This window comes from Triturus cristatus, chromosome 9 (genome assembly GCF_964204655.1).
Source record: "Triturus cristatus chromosome 9, aTriCri1.1, whole genome shotgun sequence".
NCBI lineage: Eukaryota > Metazoa > Chordata > Amphibia > Caudata > Salamandridae > Triturus > Triturus cristatus.
The window spans coordinates 404,753,743-404,773,553 of NC_140592.1; the positions used below are offsets into that span (position 1 = coordinate 404,753,743).

General features: G+C 42.4%; 1 protein-coding gene across 1 annotated transcript in view; it reads right to left on the reverse strand.

Annotated features, from left to right (window-relative positions):
* Positions 1–19,811, reverse strand: part of TMEM91 (transmembrane protein 91) — a 272,021-nt gene that overhangs the window by 233,931 nt on the left and 18,279 nt on the right. The window lies entirely within an intron of this gene.

Genomic DNA, 19,811 nt, shown 5'->3' on the forward strand with positions numbered 1-19,811 from the left:
TTTGAGCTTCCTAACACACGCGCGCGCAACACAGAAGTGCAGCACTGACACCAGCCGGGCACGTGACACTTAAGCAACCAGACACGGATGTAGCAAAGACAGCAATGGTACAAACTTCACTCACAAATCAAGTGAAACACAAACATCAACAGCGTGAGGCAGAGGCGCAACTAGAGCCAAATTTCGGGGGGGGGGGGGGGGGGGCTAAGAAAAAATTTCGGGGGGGGGCTGAATCTTTAAGCAAGAGTGGGGCTGCAGGGGCTCTTAGAAGGGGTGAAACAACAGCGAGGCCTCATTAACATACAAATGGGCTTTTAAAGACCTGTGAAGTGCTCGGGTGCGGCTGTGTACATGCAAATGGTCTTTTAAAGACCTGTGAAGGGCTCGGGTGCGGCTGTGTGCGTGCCCGTGAAGCTGTCTCATCCCGGGCTGCCACACACGAGGGGAGGGGGGGGGGGGGCTGAAGCCCTTTGCGTCCAATGGATGTTGCGCGCCTGGCGTGAGGCCACACACTCTCGCCCCCACTCACTGTCCTCCCCTGACCCCTCCTCGATAAGGTGTACTGGTCTGTCCAATTCTAACAGGCCTCTGTTCCAGCACCCGGATTTCCCAGGTGTGGGAATCCGGACCCGATTCTACTGGCTGGTAAAATTGTACAGCTGGGGCTGCAAGCACAGCTCTGCCTTGGACATCCTCCTCACCCTACGCCACTTGGCCCGCACCCAGGTGCGCAACGCCTAGGACTCAAAGGGCTTCAGAACCCCCCGAACCCCCCTGCGAGTGTGTCAGCCCGGGCTCAGACAGCTTCCCGGACACACACAGACAGGCCTAGAGCTGCCGTGGGCTGGCTGGTCTGGCATCAGTCTTATTGCTGCTGCACCCGAATACTTCATAGGTCTTTAAAAGACCATTTACTTGTTAACGGGGCTTTGTTGTTTTTTCACCCCTTCCTGGAGCCCCTGCATCTACACTCTGCCTATTGCTGGAACAGTTAGCCCCCCCAAAATATTTATTAGCACCCCCCCACCGAAATTTGGCTCAGTTGCACCTCTGCCTGCACCAGCAACTCCCTCCCTCCCCACTTCCATTAACCACCTGCTCAGAGCAGCCGGCAAATGGCACCCTATTTGTTCTCAGAAGAATAGGAACACCACATATAGATATGGACTCGTTAACGGGGCATATGTTATTCCCGATTCTGGAGGCAAAAACCGGCTGGCAATATTATTTCTGGCAACAAGGTATCCCCCCCCCCCCAACATAAATGCAGCCACCTTGTAATTGGGGCCTTAGCAAAAAAGAAAGCCAGCAGCAAGAAAGGATAGGATATAGTTTTATAGAACGCTCGTTTGCCGAAGCGTGTTGGCGCTAAAAGGTAAGATTAAGAGAATGCAGCAGCTATGCCTAAGCTTAGAGTACTGGAAACAACCACGTTTTTAGCGTCTTCCTAAAGAGGAGCCTATTCGGCAATAATCTCATAGAGATGGGCAGCTGGTTCCACAGTTTAGCTGCAGAATATGATAGGCTCCTCCCTCCCCATCTGGCTTTATGAATTTTGGAGCTACGGATGAAACCTGCGTCAGTGCATCTAAGGTTTCTGGTGGGGGTGTACCAGGAAAAGAGTTTCTGCAAATCTGCTACCCCTCAACCAAACAGTGTCTTATGGACCAAGCATAAGGCTTTAAACTCCGCCCTCTGCTGAATCGGAAGCCAATGTAATGACCTGATGGCAGTGGAAGTGGGGTGACCCCTAGGAATGTTTAGCAGTAGCCGGACAGCAGCATTTTGTATTGACTGCACTTTTGTCCTCTGCGCTATATTAATGCCCAAATAGAGCGCATTACAATAGTCTAACCGCGAGAGGATAAGGGCCACTACTACTGATTTCCTCAGTTCTTGGGGAATAAAAGGAAAAATCTTCCTAAGAAACTTCAATACAAAGAAGCAATACGAGGTTACGCTGTTAATCTGGGCCGCAAAATTAAGCTGGTCATCGAAAATGACCCCCAGATTCTTAACTTTATTGGACGACACAAGACATTGCCCCACCTCTGTTGTCCACCAGGTTGGATTCCACAGGGATGAGCTGCTGCCAAACTTCATCACCAACGTCTTATCCGTGTCGATCTTGAGATAGTTAGGACTCATCCATCTCATGATGTGGGTGAGACTGGCATGGAAGTTAACTGCCGCAACTTCGGACTGTTTGGATATAGTGATGACAATCTGTGAGTTGTCTGCATAGGAGACCAATGAAAAGCCATACTCTCGAATGAGTGTGGCAAGTGGAGTTACGTATATATTGAACAGTGTGGGTGAGAGTGCAGATCCCTGCGGCACTCCACACGGTAATCGGAAAGGTTCAGATTTCACATTTTCCCAATATATACTCTGCTCCCTGAAGGCCAGGAATGAAGAGAGAAAGGACAGGGCCATTTCCCCAATTCCCACCGCCCTCAGCCGTCACACTAACACCGTGTGATTCACGGTGTCGAACGCTACCGAGAGGTCTCTCTCTCTGCAACCTTCACATATTTAGAGACTCCCATCATGCCCTGTCACTCCCATTTATTTGTTTGTGGTTTTATACATATTTCCTTATAATTCTGGCTGTCGTTCATTGTCTTGACACTAACCAAGATTTTTACCACCGAAGGTGAAGTAGCATAGTCTCAACCCTGCAGCTGGCATGTTTTTTTTGTTTCTAGGGACAATCTGTAAATCCATCTTGTTGGCTCCACCTTTGGCAATCGCCTAGTTCTTACTTGTCCATAGAACGGTCCCTCCAAATGGTGACTCCATATCCTTTGAGTGCAGAGAGTACAAAATGGTGATTGTGGCAGAAGACTGTTAACAGAAATATCATCGGCCACCAGGGTTGTTAGCTGACATCCAGGCCACCTCTTTTCTGGGAATCTGATTGCTCATATGTGGGCATTAAATGCAAAAAGAACAATTGATGGACGGAATCCTGAAACAATGTCAAATATTCACCCCCAGTACAGGGATCTGGGCCTAAATCGGTTGTTTTTTGCACACCATACCGTTCCAGATTAGACCCAGCCATATACAAATTAGTCCACCTTGCTCCCCATTGGAACAGTCCAGCCCGAACTGCCAGGCCAGGTCCTCCCTGGACCGCAAACAAGCATCCTTGGACCAGTTTCAGGGTATCACCCACCATCAGCCGGGCTAGTTTGACTCCAGTGGCATGGTGAGCACAGGACCCACGTCCGGGCATGCCCTTCCCACTTATGGCGACAAATGCAAAAAGAACAATTGAAGGATGGAATGCTGAATCAATGTCAAACATTCACGCTGAGTTCACAGATCTGGGCCTAAATCCATCGTTTTTTTGCACACCATGCCATTCCAGTTTAGACCCAGCCATTTGTGGGTGCGACTTGGGGAGTCACTACACAGGTCTTCATTGGCTCCGCCAGCAACATCTTCAGCAAAACATGTGGGTAGAAGGGAAGCTTTGTGTAGTAACCCGGTTCCAAAAGTGCCAAATTGTTGCTTCACCACCTCCATGCCCCCTCATAAGCACCTCCCGCCTTGATCCTTCGTAGGTCACGTGGTCTGTTTCACTTCAGATTCACCCTGTAACTCTCTTCCCCGAGGCAGGACTCTGGCCATTCAAAGACAGGCCTTTCTGTACATAATTTAAACTCGGGCCTCTCTCTGCGGGATCACCTCTCTGACAGTTTAACCCATCATCTTCCTCTGAGTCTGAATTTTTATAACTATGACTGTTCAATCATAGGTTTTTGGCTGAGTTAGCATTTCTATTTTTGTGGAATCACAGAAATCTTGCAAAGGGAGCATCTAAATGATGGTTCAATAGTAGGTCCTCATTTGAGAGAATTTGAAGGGCAATTCCATTACAAGCCTATGTCTGAGTGAGCACGTTCACCACAATCAATCATAAGCCTCTTGCTAAGTGCAACTATTTTACAAATCAATCACAGCAATCTCTGTGAGCAAAAGCTTTAAGCCCTTTTGATTACAGCTCTCTCCTTCTCTCTCACTGAGTGAGCCCTTCTGTAGGTCTCAATGATAGCTGAATGAAAACTTCCAAGTACCTTCAATCACTGCCCTCTGTCCGAGTGAGGGTATTTCAGAGAACAAAGTGGACAATTGCCCAGGGGCCCCACTTCCAAGGGGAACCCTGGGGAAGTAAACTTTCTGCTTTACCTAGCTCACCTCTGTCTATTTCTATCTCTCAGCCTTTCTCCTCTCTGCCTGCCTCTACCTCTGAGCCTGTCTCAGTTTTCCAAGGGGCATCCAGGGGCGCAGCTTGGTCACTAAGATGTGGGGGGTCTGAGTTTCAGATGTTTCAACAATCACGCTGGCATATAATGTAAAAAGAAAACAGGACAAGCAGGGCACATGAGAGGGGATAAAGGGGCAGTGGAAAAGGAGGCGAATGCAAATTGGCAGAGGTACTAAGTGAGAAAAAAAACAATACTTTTTAAAAATAACTAACATTTTTGAAGACTTTCAAAGGAAAGGAAGAGAGTGTGTGTGCATTTTTGTCTGTTTTTATGTTAAAATTTGTTGTGAATTCTGATAAACACCCATGCACGGCCAGCACAGGTATCAGTGGTGGAGCAGGGTGGGAAGTGAACAGACCACGGGATAGGGAAAGTAAAATAAATAAATAAATAAAACCACTTACCTTGTGCTCACCGCATCACTGACTCGGTGATGCGCCAATCACAAGGTAAGTGGTGGTATTTATTTTTTTATTTTATTTTTCCTATACCGTTGTCTATCCACTTCCCACCCGCTGCCCTGCCCCCGCCCCACTGCTGTTACCTATGCCGGCTGTGCCAGCAAACACCTCACCATATCTGAAAGAAAGCTCCTGTACCCAACTATTTTACAGAAAATTCATTTATTAGGTGAGTGTAACACCCCAAACACCCCCTCTTGAAGTTACGCACCTAGGAGCATCTTAAAGATTTATGGGGGCCCTGGAAAGACATATTTCAAATGTTTATGTGTGAGCCGCATTTCTGAAAGTTTGGTATAATGGGGCCTTCAATTCACAGCAAACAGACAGTCAAATTAGGAACTGAGGTCCCCAAAATATGTCTTTCCTGGGGCCCCAAAAATCCTTACAACAACACTGGGATATCTATGCCCAATCAATCATAGGCCACTCTCTGCGCAATCACATAACTCTCTCTGAGTTAGCATACCTGTGTCTCTTTAATCTTACACCTCTCTCCGACTTCACAACCCCCATTCAATCGTAGGCCTCTCTCTACAGAAGCACATCTATGCACATTCAGCCACAGACCTGTCTCCCAAACTATTGAGCATTCATTAAAGTGTATGAGGACAAAAATTTAAGAAATGAGTATCTGCTGTAGTATACGAGGACAGTATTACAGGAAATATGTGAGAATCCACATAAAGATTGAGGGCAGTGCATTGAGAAACCATCAATACCCTTTTAATTTATGACACTAATGATTGAAAGAATAAATGGGAATCAATTCAAGTATAAATGGGTACACGTCGGGCTATAGGTAGATAGCCACTCATGTATGTGAGGCAGCAATGTGAGGTAGTCGAATAAGATAACTTGACGCGTGTGAAGAGAAAAATGGGAGGAATGAGTGAGTCCATTGAAATGTATGAGGACTGTAGTGTGAGCAGTAAGTGCAGCTCCATTCAAGTGTATCAGTCCTGTGTTTGAGTAATATGCAAGAAACGTTTCACGTAAGATGCTTATGGAGGTTTACATACACATCTCTTGAAAATCACCACAAAATGAACGATTTGATTTTGAACAGACCCACCAGATGAAGGAATACATTTTTTGTAAGAGGTGTAGAGATACATCACATAAATTCCATCTCTCATGTGTGTGAAATCGACTGCCACTGCCTGGTGAGCACAAATCAATAACAGAGGCCTAGATGTACTATTTTCTTCTTGCAAAATGGTGGTAGCAATTTAAGACATGTATTATTGCAATGAATTAATAAGTTTCCAAGCTAATCTATACACAAATTATATTGGTTCAGAAAATGTACATTTGTAGTGCGTCACAATCCAACCTACCTCATGAGGTAGGCCTCTAATTGCGGCTCTTTCCGATAGGAGGCCATCACAGGATAGTGGACTGCTGAGGTGCGCAGACCGCCATTTATGTGATTGCCTTTCAATAAAGTAATATATAGATATTTTTAATGCAGCCCGTTTTCCTCAAAGGAAATGAAAAGCATTTAAAAAAGAAAAGTTTACTTAAAAAAATATATGGTTGAGTGCTGGCATGGACCACTGCCTATTCCCCAATAAACATTTTTTTCAACATTCTTACAGGTGGTGGGGTCCCCTGGCTACCTCTTCCCTTTTACAAATGGGTTATCATTCCATCTTGTGAGTCAGTGACTTTTCAATGGCTTATGAATGCTATTTCAATACTAAACCATTGGTACATGTGAATATGAATCGTTATTTTGCAAGTGCATTGCACCAGAGTGTTTGTAACCCCAAAAAAGCTTTGTACATCTGGCCTTAAATAACATAACATGTATTTTTTGCTTCAATTTCAGATGAGGGTTTCTTGGTGAATGACAGATTATCATTGTTACCAGACTCAATGATACTCATGTTATCCACCTCGGGAAGATGAAAGGCTGAGTGGACCCACTTGGATTCGAACCTGTCACCATGGAGATAAACACACATCCCTGCAGGAGGTGTAAGAATCCACAGTGCCAACAAACCCGAATAAAGGATGAAAAGGAGGGCGCAGATGGTTAATTTGCTTCCAAAGCAGGGACATGTGAAATGGTTTTTAACTTGAGTTTTGTGGAGCTATTTCCAAGGACATCTTTCGCTAATCTTCGAATCCAATCAAACATTCCTTTAAAGGCAATGTTAAACCCATAGGATTTAAAGCACAATTACATGTTTAGCACAATTTAGTCACATATTAAAGCTAGTCTTAGGGGAACTGGCTGTCCAGGGAAGTGTAAGGGAGAGAGAAGTGGGCAGAAATAAAGATGTATTTCCAGCAAACGTAATTAGTTGAGTTTATTTATAGAGTGCACATGTGCTGAAAAATAAGCACCAAAGTGCGAAGCAATTATATACAAAACCACAAGATAATACAAAATACAGAATCGCATAAAAATAAAAGCAACAATTAATTTAAAACTACTATGTGCAATAAAAAAATCAGCTAATGTTTCCCAGAAGCTTTCTTTTAGCTTTTGGTTAAAGAGGTGGTATTTCGAAATCCAGAAGCTATATACTCCAAAGTGAATTGCCAGTTACAGTCAACATCTTCACATCTTGCAACATTTTTTTGCACTTCATTTACATGGTGCCAGTTCCGGGTCAGATGATGAAATATATTCTCTACAATGTTTTGCGTGCTGAAAACAGTCTCTCAATATTTAGGGCAAGCTCTTACACAGATTGCCAAAAAGGAGAATGGCTAGAGGGTGGATCTTCTCTCGAATTGGCAGTCAATCAAGAACCTTACAGTGTTGAGGTTGATGGTCAAATTTTGTAAGGTAGCACAGTACCCTCAGTGGTAGCCGGCATGGCTCGTGGGTGGGGGGGCAGGTGGGGGGGTCATAATTTTGGGAGGGAGCATAACAAAAAATAAAAATAAAAAAAATAACTTACTTTTCTGCCGGTTCACGTGTCTCTGCTCCTGCCTCTGACTTCAGGAACAGGAAGCAGGCAGACAGGCACCTTACCCTAAGCCAATCACAATGCTGCAATAAAGCATTGTGATTGGTCTGAGCGCAGTGACACGGCGCTCAGCCAGGGGCTGGAGGGTTGGCCATGTTCTCCATGCAGGCTGTAATGCAGCCAGCATGAAGAAGGGAAAAGTGTGCATGACTGTTTTGGGTGGCCCGAGTGGGCCAACCAAACAGTCATTGCACACTTAGGAGTGGGCAAACCACTCCTCCTCTTCCCTGCTCTGAGAGCAGAGCAGCCCCACCCACCCACAAAGCAGCACAAACATGAAATGATAATCACTGAAAGTTATTAAAATGTTATGTTTTTGTTTCTCGCACTGCTTAAAAGCAGTGGGGCGACGCTCTTCTGCCATAGCGGGGGAGCCTCCACTGAGCACCCTAAAGGGCTCAGTGGCACATATATATGTATATGTACATATTCACTGAAAAAAACATAGGTTTGAGACGTTATAGTTAGAAATTAGCATTTAAAAAGCCTTAGAAATTCACAGAAAAAACCATAGGTTTCAGGGGTGTTATAGTTAGCTGGCCATTTCACTTGTACAAAACCATAGAAATTCCTCCGTTATAGTTAGTTCTGCTAAATATAACTCGCGTGCCAGCAATGCACTGCTGATGATGTCACATATTGCATCATTCATGACACGGTCAGTGAGATCACTGATGACATCACTGATGACATCTCAAATGACATGTGTTTTTTTTCTGTAAATTTCTAAGGTTTTTTAAATGCTCATTTCTAACGTCTCTGAAACCTATGGTTTTTTTCAGTGAATTTCAAAGGTTTTTTAAATGCTAATTTTGTGTGATAATAGTCATTAAATAACATGATATATTTTTCAGAAAATTGCAAAAAAAATGTACAAAACATTCAAACTGAAATATTGATCATTTTTTTTGTTTTCATTTTTTATTTAACCCCTTGCATGCAGGTTTATTTCTCCCGCTGTGTGGGAGAAATAAACGGCGTTCGGGAACACGACGGCTCCCGGCCGTCATGCGCACACGGCCACCGTAATGCACGATGGCCGGGAGACGTCGTGCGCACTCAAGGGGTTAAATATATTAATATTATTTTCTTTTAAAAAAAAATGTTTCCCAATTTTTTTCAGAGTCACACACTGAAAGCGTACACATAACGGTGGGTGCGCGGATTCTAGCCGCCATTTTAGAAAAGTTGTGAAGGATCCGCGTACAGTGTGCGACGGCTGCGTGTTTTTCAGTTACATAATATACATTTATTATTGCGTGATGTGCGCGATTGGTATGCGACCAGTCCGCGACTCCTGCTCCCGCGCATTCGCGACACATTACGGTATGAGTTGTTTGCGTGGTGGCGGATCCCGCGTGACATCATATACATGCTGGGGCGCGTTGGGTGCGTGACTCCCGCAAAAACTTTTATCTTCCAAAATGATATGTATGTGTCTTTAATATACATATTAGGGCAAGAGATTATCTAAGATATTTATAAAAATAATATATTTGTACTTATAATAAACTTATATTATTTTTAAATATATTTTCGCGAAGTCTGGTGTGTGCATCGTGAGCGCAGAGAACCAGGTCAGCAGAGCTGCTGTAAAGACAGAGAAACCAGGTCAGCAGAGCCGTTGTAGAGCCAGAGAACCAGGTCCGCAGAGCTGCTCTAGAGCCTAAGAAGCAGGTCAGCAGAGCTGCTCTAGAGCCAGAGACCCATTTCAGCAGAGCTCCTCTAGAGGCCGAGAACTAGGTCAGCAGAGCTGCTGTAGAACCAGAGAAACTAGGTCAGCAGAGCTGCTTTAGAGGGAGAGAACCAGGTCAGCAGAACTGCTTTAGAGCCTAGAACCAGGTCACTCTCTACTACTCACTCTCTACTACTCACTCTCTACTACTTTCTACTACTACTCTCTACTACTCACTCTCTACTACTGACCGTCTACTACTCACTCTACTATTCTCTACTACTCTCTACCACTCACTCTCTACTACTCTCTACCACTCACTCTCTACTACTCTACTACTCACTCTCTATTACTCTCTCTCTACTACTCACTCTCTGCTACTCACTCTCTAGTACTCACTCTCTACTACTCTAATCCTCTCTCTACTACTCACTCTCTACTACCCTACTACTCTCTACTACTCTCTACTACTCTCTCTACTACTCACTCTATACTACTCTCTACTGCTCACTCTCCACTACTCACTCTCTACTACTCGCTCTCAACTACTCTCTACTGCTCACTCTACTACTCACTCTCTACTACTCTACTACTCTCTGTACTTCTCACTCTCTACTACTCTCTACTACTCACTCTCTACTACACACTCTCTACTACTTGCTCTCTACTACTCACTCTCTACTACTCTCTACTACTCACTCTTTACTACTCTCTACTACTCACTCCCCTATTCACTCTCTACTAATCTCTACTACTCACTCTATACTACTCCACTACTCTCTACTACTAACTCTCTACTACTCACTCTCTACTACTCTACTACTCTCTACTACTCTCTCTCTTCTACTCACTCTCTACTACTCTCTACTACTCACTCTCTACTACTCTCTCTCTACTACTCACTCTCTACTACTCTCTACTACTCACTCTCTACTACTCTCTCTCTACTACTCACTCTACTACTCACTCTCTACTACTCACTCTCTACTGCTAACTCTCTACTACTCACTCTCTAATACTCACTCTCTACTACTCTCTACTACCCTCTAATACTCACTCTACTGCTAACTCTCTACTACTCACTCTCTACTACTCTCTACTACTCACTCTACTACTCTCTCTCTACTACTCACTCTACTACTCACTCTCTACTACTCATTCTCTACTACTCACTCTCTACTACTCTCTACTACTCACTCTACTACTCACTCTCTACTACTCTCTACTACTCACTCTACTACTCACTCTCTACTACTCTCTACTACTCACTCTCTACTACTCACTCTCTATTACTCACTCTCTACTACTCACTCTCTACTACTCGCTCTCTACTACTCTCTACTACTCACTCTCTACTCTCTATTACTCACTCTCTACCTCTCTCTACCTCTCTCTACCTCTCTCTTTACGACTCTCTACCTCTCTACCTCTCTCTACCACTCTCGACACGCACACATATGCACATATATATATGCATATATATGTATATGCATTTATACTTCCACAATGTTCCTGACACAAAGAATGCCTCTGCCTCTCGGATTCGGGGCCCGGTTGAGGTGTGTCAGACACCTCTTAGTAATCCACAGAAAAAACGCACACTTCCTCCAGCAGCGTCAAACAGGCCACACCAACAATGCTTTTCAACCAGTTCATTTATTTAAAACAAACCAAACAGGCATTACGCGTTTCGAGTCCTGCGACTCTTAATCACATGCCAAGCTGACATTACGGTGGGTTCGTTTAGCTTTTAAATACGTGACTTGTTAGACATTGAGAAAGGACAATCACTCCAATTAAAGGAACAGAATCTTTTTCAAGTGTTCAAAAAATGCATCACTCATTAATGCATTTTTGCGCAGCGAGGGTAAGTACCAACTTTTCATTATTCTTCAGGTTCATCCTTTACACCAAGTGGTTGTTATTCAATGTTAACCCTCGTTGACACATTTATTTCGTTATTGACTTTGTTTTAGGACTTCATATCCCACAATGCTTCTCATCTGTCCTTAATGCTTTACTGGTTCCCAATGTCGATATTGGTAAAATTTCACTGATTTCACTGGGTCCAGAGTGCCAACAAGCAATAAAAGGAAAGTTCCATACCTCGGCCACAGTTCTAAACAGGGAAATCCCACGACCACCGTATTCTTTTGCAGCTCATAGTCCGCCTCTCAAGGTGATTTCAAGCTCGAAGTGCAAAGGAATATTCCTCTTGCAAACCCTGGCTGCAAACAAGTACATGTCCCAAGTTCAGGCGGGCCTCACACAGTGGCCCTTCCATCAGAGCTTCGTCAATGCTCCATATCGCAGCCGGCGGGCATTCTTCACAAGTTTAAACTTCCACAATGTTCCTGACACAAAGAATGCCTCTGCCTCTCGGATTCGGGGCCCGGTTGAGGTGTGTCAGACACCTCTTAGTAATCCACAGAAAAAACGCACACTTCCTCCAGCAGCGTCAAACAGGCCACACCAACGATGCTTTTCAACCAGTTCATTTATTTAAAACAAACCAAACAGGCATTACTCGTTTCGAGTCCTGCGACTCTTAATCATATGCCAAGCTGACATTACGGTGGGTTCGTTTAGCTTTTAAATACGTGACTTGTTAGACATTGAGAAAGGACAACCTCTCCAATTAAAGGAACAGAATCTTTTTCAAGTGTTCAAAAAATGCATCACTCATTAATACATTTTTGAGCAGCGAGGGTAAGTACCAACTTTTCATTATTCTTCAGGTTCATCCTTTACACCAAGTGGTTGTTATTCAATGTTAACCCTCGTATATGCATTTATATATATGTATGTGTATATATATATGTACACATACATATATAAACATATATATAATCTGCATATATATATAAATACAAATATAAATGCATGCATACATATACATATACATATATGCATGTTATGTACATGAAAGTTTGAAAAAACTAATACAAGCAAAACTAAAAAGCCACCTAATTACAAACAGAATTGCTTTAACCCCTTCAGCGCTGCGCGGATTCCCCCGCGGTGCTGAAGGGTTCGAGCGCGGGCGGGGCCATGACGGAACGGTTCCGTCATGAGCACAGCTCAACCGATGCTCATGACGGAACCGTTCCGTCATGAGCATGGAAGGGGTTAACTTAAACAAGGGCACGGTCTATTGCATTTTCAATGCTAGTTTACTTTGGTTCCATCAAGAAGGCATTCAGATGTGTCACACATTTGCCATAAATTCTGAATGGTAGCACTCTAGTTGCTCATTAGATCACTGTAGTAAAGCTCCTGCTCACCAGGGAAGTCTGCTGCTGGTATTGAAAGTGCATGTTTCAGTCTACATGTCAGAATTTTTTAATGAAATAGAAGAGGATTTGAGAAGTTAAAATGTGCCCTCATTTTTCCTTCTGCAGCACTAATCATAATTTCCATGTCAAAATGAACCCCCTCAGGTTGTTCCTTTGCAAATGCATATGTTTTAAGTGTTACCACTTTATTCCAATCAAGATGGCTTCAGGTGTGCCATACTTTTGTCATAAATAAGACTGTTAGTGCTCTAATTGTTCTATAGAACACTCTGGGACATTCTGTCATTGGGCTATACTTGGGCTACATCTGGGTGATATTTGTGCTACATTTGGGCTCTTTTGTCTTTGTTGGCCATCTTGGGAGACTTATTGGTTATGAAGTTTCCTAATTTCCTCATTTACTACAGTCTCCTCTGTAGGAAATACTTTCAGTTTTTTACTTTGATTCCATCAAGAAGGCATTCAGATGTGTCACACATTTGCCATAAATTCTGAATGCTAGCACTCTAGTTGCTTATTAGATCACTGTAGTAAAGCTACTGTTCACCAGGGATGCCTGCTGCTGGTATTGAAAGTGCATATTTCAGTCTACATGTCAGAATTTTTTAATGAAATAGAAGAGGATTTGAGAAGTCACTCAAAATGTGCCCTAATTTTTCTTTTTTCAGCACAAATCATAATTTCAATCGCAAAATGAACCCCCTCATTGTGTTCCTTTTAAATTAAACTAGTCACTCTCTACTACTCACTCGCTACTACTCTCTACTACTCACTCTCTACAACTCTCTACTACTCTCTACTACTCCCTCTCTACTACTCACTCTCTACTATTCTCTACTACTCACTCTACTTCTCTGTACTACTCTCTACCACTCACTCTCTACTACTCTACTACTCACTCTCTACTACTCTCTACTACTCTCTCTCTACTACTCTCTCTCTACTACTCACTCTACTACTCTCTACTACTCACTCTCTACTACTCGCTCTCTACTACTTGCTCTATACTACTCTCTGCTTCTCACTCTCCACTACTCACTCTCTACTACTTGCTTTCTACCACTCTCCACTACTCACTCTCTACTACTCACTCTCTACTACTCTACTACTCTCTCTACTACTCACTCTCTACTACTCACTCTCTACTACTCTACTACTCTCTACTACTCACTCTCTACTACTCTCTACTACTCACTCTACCACTCTCTACTACTCTCTACCACTCACTCTCTACTACTCTACTACTCACTCTCTACTACTCTCTCTACTACTCACTCTCTACTACTCACTCTCCTACTCTCTCCTACTCACTCTCTACTTCTCTCTCTCTACTACTCACTCTCTACTACTCTCTACTACTTACTCTCTACTACTCACTCTCTACTGCTCTCTACTATTCACTCTCCACTACTCACTCTCTACTACTCGCTCTCTACTACTCTATACTACTCACTCTCTAACTCTCTACTACTCACGCTACTACTCACTCTACTACTACTCTCTCTACTACTCACTCTCTACTACTCTATACTACTCACTCTCTACCACACACTCTCTACTACTTGCTCTCTAGTACTCTACTACTACTCACTCTACTAGTCACTCTCTATTACTCACTCTTTACTACTCCACTCCACTCTACTACTAACTCTCTACTACTCACTCTCTACTACTCACTCTCTACTACTCTACTACTCCCTACTACTCTCTCTCTACTACTCACTCTCTACTACTCTCTACTACTCACTCTCTACTACTCTCTCTCTACTACTTTCTACTACTCTCTACTACTCACTCTACTACTCACTCTCTACTACTCACTCTCTACTATCTCTCTACTACTCTACTACTCACTCTACTACTCACTCTCTACTCCTCTCTACTCCTCTCTCTCTGCTACTCACTCTCTACTACTCACTCTCTACTACTTTCTACTACTCACTCTCTACTACGCTCTGCTACTCACTCTCTACTACTCACTCTCCACTACTCACTCTCTACTACTCTCTACTACTCACTCTCTACTATTCACTCTCTACTACTCACTCTCTACTACTCTCTACTACTCACTCTTCACTACTCACTCTCTACTACTCGCTCTCTTCTGCTCTCTACTACTCACTCTACTACTCACTCTCTACTACTCTCTACTACTCTCTCTACTACTCATTCTCTACTCTCTACTACTCACTCTCTACCACACACTCTCTACTACTTGCTCACTAGTACTCTACTACTACTCACTCTACTACTGACTCTCTACTACTTGCTTTCTACTACTCTCTCCTACTCACTCTCTACTACTCACTCTCTACTACTCTACTACTCTCTCTACTACTCACTCTCGACTACTCACTCTCTACTACTCTACTACTCTCTACTACTCACTCTCTACTACTCTCTACTACTCACTCTACCACTCTCTACTACTCTCTACCACTCACTCTCTACTGCTCACTCTCTACTACTCACCCTCTACTACTCACTCTCCTACTCTCTACTACTCACTCTCTACTTCTCTCTCTCTACTACTCACGCTCTACTACTCTCTACTACTTACTCTCTACTACTCACTCTCTACTGCTCTCTACTACTCACTCTCCACTACTCACTCTCTACTACTCACTCTCTACTACTCTATACTACTCACTCTCTAACTCTCTACTACTCTCTACTACTCACTCTACTACTCACTCTACTACTACTCTCTCTACTACTCACTCTCTACTACTCTCTACTACTCACTCTCTACCACACACTCTCTACTACTTGCCCTCTAGTACTCTACTACTACTCACTCTACTAGTTACTCTCTATTACTCTCTACTACTCACTCTTTACTACTCCACTCCTCTCTACTGCTCACTCTCTACTACTCACTCTCTACTACTCTACTACTCCCTACTACTCATTCTCTACTACTCACTCTCTACTACTCACTCTCTACTACTCTCTCTACTACTCACTCTCTACTACTCTCCACTACTCACTCTCTACTACTCTCTCTCTACTACTTTCTACTACTCTCTACTACTCACTCTACTACTCACTCTCTACTACTCACTCTCTACTACTCACTATCAATCAATCAATCAATCAATGAAAACTTTATTCGGATCGTTACAATCCATAAAAGTACAGAAAAAGACAAAACATTTATAAAATCATACAATTAAACAATAAAATGCTGTTTTGCACATAAGGGGTAAACCATATTACTTTAGGACATTGTTAGCCGGGCACGAACCACAGTTTTTAGAAAAGAGCTCACGCGAAAGACAAGTTCATCGTCATCCAGGGACAAAATCATTGAAAATGCAAGTTCCAGGCTAAGGGGTTTTAGTTTTTTAAAATACGGGGATAAAAACCATTTAATATACTTCATATAAAATTTACAAAAAAAATAAGAAATGTAAAATTGTTTGCCTACTCTGAGAGTCACAAGGGCATGGCTCAGCACATTGGTCATTAAAATTCCATAAAGGAAAGCTATCACTATCTACTATCTTTCTACTACTCTACTACTCATTCTAATACTCACTCTCTACTACTCTCTACTACTCTCTCTCTGCTACTCACTCTCTACTACTCACTCTCTACTACTCTCTACTACTCACTCTCTACTACTCTCTGCTACTCACTCTCTACTACTCACTCTCCACTACTCACTCTCTACTACTCTCTACTACTCACTCTCTACTACTTACTCTCTGCTACTCTCTACTACTCACTCTCCACTACTCACTCTCTACTACTCACTCTCTTCTACTCTCTACTAATCACTCTACTACTCACTCTCTACTACTCTCTCTACTACTCATTCTCTACTACTCTCTACTATTCAGTCTCTACCACACACTCTCTACTACTTGCTCTCTAGTACTCTACTACTACTCACTCTACTACTCACTCTCTACTAATCACTCTCTACTACTCCACTACTCTCTACTACTCACTCTCTACTACTCTACTACTCCCTACTACTCTCTCTCTACTACTCACTCTCTACTACTCTCTGCTACTCACTCTCTACTACTCTTTCTATACTACTCACTCTCTACTACTCACTCTCTACTACTCTCTACTACTCACTTTCTATTACTCTCTCTCGACTACTCTCTACTACTCACTCTACTACTCACGCTACTACTCACTCTCTACTACTCTTTACTACTCACTCTCTAGTATCTCTCTACTACTCTACTACTCACTCTACTACTCACTCTCTACTACTCTCTCTCTGCTACTCTTTCTCTACTACTCTTTCTCTACTACTCTCTACTACTCACTCTCTACTACTCACTCTCTACTACTCACTCTCTACTACTCTCTACTAATCACTCTACTACTCACTCTCTACTACTCTCTACTAATCTCTACTACTCACTCTCTATTACCCACTCTCTACTACTCTCTACTACTCTCTACTACTCACTCTTTACTACTCACTCTACTACTCACTCTCTGCTACTCTCTCTACTACTCTCTACTTCTCTCTACTACTCACTCTCTACTTTCTATTTCTCATCTTCTACTCTCTACCTCTCTACCTCTCTCTCTACTACTCTCTACCTCTCTACCTCTACTTCTCTACCTCTACCTCTCTACCTCTACACCTCTACTTCTCCACCTCTCTCTATACGCACACATATGCACATATATATATCCATATATATGCTTATGCCTTTATATATATGTATGTGTATATATATATACATACATATAAAAACATATATATAATCTGCATATCTATATAAAAACAAATATAAATGCATGCATACATATATGCATGCATATGCATGTTATGTACATGAGAGTTTGAATAACATTAATACAAGCAAAGCTAAACAGCCACCTAATTACAAACAGAATTGCTTTAACTTAAACGAGGGCAAGACCTATTGCATTTTCAATGCTTGTTTACTTTGGTTCATTCAAGAAGGCATTCAGATGTGTCACACATTTGCCATAAATTCTGAATGGTAGCACTCTAGTTGCTCATTAGATCACTGTAGTAAAGCTACTGCTCACCAGGGAAGTCTGCTGCTGGTATTCAAAGTGCATGTTTCAGTCTGCATGTCAGAATATTTTAATAAAATAGAAGAGGATTTGAGAAGTCAAAATGTGCCCTAATTTTTCTTTCTGCAGCACTAATCATAATTTCCATGGCAAAATGAACCCCCTCATTTTGTTCCTTTGCAAATTAAATGTTTTAAGTGTTACCACTTTATTCCAATCAAGATGGCTTCATATGTGCCATACTTTTGTCAGAAGTAAGACTGTTAGCGCTCTAGTCATTCTTTAGAACCCTCTGGGACATTCTGTCATTGGGCTATACTTGGGCTACATCTGGGTGATATTTGTGCTACATTTGGTCTCTTTTGTCTCTGGTGGCCATCTTGGGAGACTTACTTGTTATGAAGTTTCCTAATTTCCTCATTTACCACAGTCTCCTCAGTAGGAATACTTTCAGTTTTTTACTTTGATTCCATCAAAAAGGTATACAGATGTGTCACACATTTGCCATACATTCAAAATGTTAGCACTCTAGTTGCTCATTAGATCACTGTATTAAAGCTGCTGCTCACCAGGGAAGTCTGCTGCTGGTATTGAAATTGCATGTTTCAGTCTGCATGTCAGAATCTTTTAATGAAATAGAAGAGGATTTGAGAAGTCACTTAAAATGTGCCCTATTTTTTCTTTCTGCAGCACTAATCATACTTTCTATGGCAAAATGAACCCCCTCATTTTGTTCCTTTTTAAATTAAATATTTTAAGAGTTACCACTTTAATCCAATCAAGATGGCTTCAGGTGTACCAAAAGTTTGTCATAAGTAGGACTGCTAGCGCTCTAGTTGTTCTTTGGAACACTCTGGGAAGCTGCAGTAGAACACAAAGGAATTAACTGACAGTCTCTGCCCTTGTTGGATGTACATGTTTTTCTGAGAATGTCAGACTTCATTCTCACCTGACTGAGAAAGATAATGTGAATTTACTGAAAATATGCTCTCCGTTCAGCTTATAGATCACCTTCCAAACCTCTGTGGGAAAAGCATGAGAAAATAGTTTTCTCGCAAACATGATTCATGATATCCCAGCAGAAGGCTCTTTCACATGGTAAAATCAACTTAGAACATACCACAATTCCTAAAATGAGTATGGTACCATCAACAAATCATTTATAATGTAACTAAAGTCTTAAAACCTTCTATTAACTGCAATGCTTTTTAATGAGGTGCTATCATGTATATTGGTCCCAAGATGGCTGCCAACACTTCTTGGATGAAGTGCTGACTGCCAATCAGATCTCACGATGAGATGTGTGGTTAGTCTCCGCCCAGATATATATGTATTTTTATTTTTGATTTTCTCAGGAACTACTGATTTAAGCAAAAGGCACGACTCTGAACCAAGATCTACCTTTCTGCCAACTTTGGTGTAATTCCGTTCAGCAGTTCGGGCTGTAGCTGCGACTAAAAGTCCCTATGGAAAAGTGCATGGGGAAAACACGTTTTGGGACCCCCCTTTTTTCTTGGCCCCTGCTTCATGAATCACCCGAGACTTTCAGGATAGGAGCGGACCGGAGCTGGCCAAATGTTTTGAAAATTTCGCGAAGATTCGTCAACCGGCGCCAAAGTTATTGGGAATAGAATGTTGCGGATTTCCAATGTAAAATAGGTCCTAACTATAACTACCTACTGGCGACCGCCAGTAGGTAATATATATATATATATATGTACACACACACATATGTGTGTCATACGTAAGTGCCATTAGGACGCTCCTATGATGTGTTTATATACCACATTGTTCATAGTACTGTCCTTGGTGCAAAACCCTTTTTTTTAAAATATATATTTTGTCCACTTGATGGGGCATTCCCCTTTTTTTGCAGGGGAAGGAATTTACCAGTGACTGAGTCCTTCTGTGCATTGGCAAACTTCTAAAAGAGGAGGCTCGGATCATACTTCCATGCAGGCTCATTAATATGCATGTGACATCACTAATGGCATCACACTCACAGGATGATCCTAGGAGGATTCCCAAGCCACTCCCAAATCCATTCAAAAGATGGATCTGGTGGTTGGGGTTATAGGAGGGGTTAATAGCAGTTC